This window comes from Amborella trichopoda, chromosome 3 (genome assembly GCF_054954075.1).
Source record: "Amborella trichopoda isolate Santa Cruz 75 chromosome 3, AtrichopodaSantaCruz75HAP2 v2.0, whole genome shotgun sequence".
Classification (NCBI taxonomy): Eukaryota; Viridiplantae; Streptophyta; class Magnoliopsida; order Amborellales; family Amborellaceae; genus Amborella; species Amborella trichopoda.
Genome location: NC_142338.1, coordinates 13,923,801 through 13,926,933, shown reverse-complemented (window position 1 = coordinate 13,926,933; position 3,133 = coordinate 13,923,801).

Here is a 3,133-nt window from a genome sequence, read left to right as displayed (position 1 = left end):
ATGAGTGATTGTCTTTCCATGTTCAAAGTCATGGGGACTTTCTGTCCTTTCCCCATCCTAGGAAACTCATGGAAGGACATAGGATTCAACCTTCCAATGTTGGCTGCAAATAAGTTTTATAGAGCCACTGAGCATGAACCCCGATCTTAAGAATGTCCAGTCATTTAGAGCCCTATACCAAACCTGATTAAGGTTCTGCCTTCGACTATTGACTGATGATAGGGCATTGTAATTAAACACTGTAAACTCTCTTGATGTTTGTGATATCTAGGTTTCTTCACCCTGAATCTTAGTATGTGAAGCCAAATGTTCCCACCAGAGTCGTGGACAAGGTGCAGTACTACATATAAACATTCCAGAGAAGTAAGAGGAACTAGATTGCAGGTCTGAATGAGGTAAGATTCAACTTTTTGTGAAGAAATTTTGCTTAGTGTATATGTGGAATTTAATCCAATAAACCTTATTCTTTTTCTCAGCTTCCTTCATATAGGGATGCACAAGGGCCATTTGAAACAATATTCTTAGATTATCTTACACTGAGATGGACCAAAATTAGCTCGTGTCCTTTCTTATGCATCATTTCTCATCCTTTTAGTTTTGATACCAGTTGAGACGAAATATTCAAGGATTTCATGAAACATACAGTAATTAATTATGGATTAGTACACCATGAAACAAAAAGAAAAAAATATGTTAATTAATCATGAACGAACCATCCATACGATAAATGTTGAAGTGAAGTAAATTTTCTTATGCATCATTTCTCATCCTTTTAGTTTTGATACCAGTTGAGACCTTTCTTATAATCAACCCACTTATTGGCCATAGTGATCAAGTTGCTAAGTTAAACTTGTTCTACTAAAGGGGATGTGCAAAACTGGAGTACATTCCAATTAATGCATGCCTAGAGAAACAACTTTGACTTCGGACAAGCTTCACAAGCTAGTTTACACTCAATGGGGCCATTTTACAAAAAACTTCTCATGGATTTATTGGTGTTGCACTTTTTTTCTTGGCAAGAACAAGTTACGATGGAATACGTTCTCTTTATCTCAACAAAATGGGAGGAATAACTATACCAAAGCAAAAAATATTTACTACGTTCAATAGCTTTTCCCCTCCTTGGGTGGATTCTTCCTTTTGCTTCTCAACTTATGGGGTATTAGCAACTGTTTCCAGTTGTTGTTCCCCTCCCAAGGGCAGGTTCTTACACGTTACTCACCTGTCCACCACTAGAAACACCACTTCCTATCCGACTTGCATGTGTTAAGCATGCCACCAGCGTTCATCCTGAGCCAAGATAGAACTTTCCATGAGATTCATACTTACATTGCTTGTAGCTTCCTTCTTCATGGACAAAGCTGATTCGGAATTCTTTCATCCCAAGGAATAACTTGTATTCGTGTGCGTCTATTAGCCTAGAGTTCGTTCCCAGCAATATATAGCCATCCATGCACTACAATTTGAATGTCCAAGAATGGCAGTTGAGAAGGGATGCTAATGATTATGGCCTGATCAACCTTGATCACCTATTTATGGAGGACCCAATTGATGAGTACATAGTGAAAAAGGAAGAGCCAGTGTTTGACAAGAGAACAATCTAAAAGCAGTAGATGAGGAAGAAGAAGAAGGTGAAAACCAGCAAGAAGGAGAATGTGACCAACAAGGGAGGATGCCACAAAATGAGGAGCAAGGGAGATATGTGAGCTAGTACCTATGAAGAGAGTTGAAGGACGATGATGTTGAGTTGGAGGCCACTCAATCCTAACAATTAGGTGTTCACATAGTAGAGAATGTGCTTGAGCCCCATCAACAGCAGGGTGGGGCAAGCACAAGGGCTAGACCAACCCTGGGGACTTTGAGTTGGAAGGAGGTTTGTCGGATTCTTTCATGAACTAATAGGGTGAGATATAATCAGCCTGGTTCTCAAGATCCCAAACCCGCAAAATCGTCCCTGTTAGTTTACTCAATAGTGATCAGGTCGATAGAGATTGGGCTGACTTATATGAGTCATCTCATGGTTTACTTTGGTTTTAGATTTATATGTTTTGACCTATATACAGATATTTGATCATTCCTATCGATGTCATTATTGTGATTTATTGTATTGAAAGTGTGGAACTCATATAGGAAATATGCTCTCAGTATTTGGTGTTTTCGTTAATACCATCAATGTAAGTATTGTGATTGTCTATTTTTTTAACCAAACAACATTTATTGTTTTAAAAAAAATTACTATGATTTTTTATTTTTTCTCTTTTTTATTTATCGATTCTGTGCGGCCCAAAACGGTCAAAGATCCATATCACTCATCTAGCTAATCCGGACTGGTCCATTGGTGGCCGATCCAACTGGCTGATCCAGTTTTTAAAACATGGAAACTAATAGAGTAAAAAAAGATAAATGGCTTTAAATTGGTGATGTTCGAGGTGTGTAGAAACGGGTGAATCTAGAGCTTCACACAAAGAAAACCCGTTCCCTGTCACAACTCTTAAGCCAATTGAAATCATGAAGAAGAAAAACTGGGTGATTTTCGTATAATCTACCTATATCTATCAGAATTGGAGGTGGGCCTCTTTGGACAGTTTTACTTCTCAACTCTCTTTCATCCTTCTCTCTCTAACTCTCTCTCTCTCTCTCTCTCTCTCTCTCTCTCTCCTTCACACTTCCCTGGAAGATCAATCTCTCTCTCCTTCACACTTCCGTGGAAGATCAGATTGACACCCCTTCATCAAAACCTAACCCTAGCATTAACCGAAAGTTTTTTCCATGCTCGAGCACCTCCCCTATCTCCATAAAAAGCACTTTCAATCCTTCTCTAAAACTCCAACAATATTCCTTTGAAATATGTTTCCTCTTTCACTTCTCCAAAAAGCAAACCTTGGAAAATCAATTCCGACAAATTTATGCGAGTGCTGCTTTTTGCCTTGATGCGGAAGATTTTTAGCTTCGAAAATGAAAAAAGATAAACTGCTCTCGCCTCGCTATGTTTTTGGCTTGCAATTCAAAAATAGTCAACAGTACATACTAACTCTTAAGAAGCTCTTGGGTTATCACAACGATTAGGGATAACAATGGTAATCCTTTTCCTACCCATCTGCTCCAGATGAATCAATAACCAGACCAACAGTTC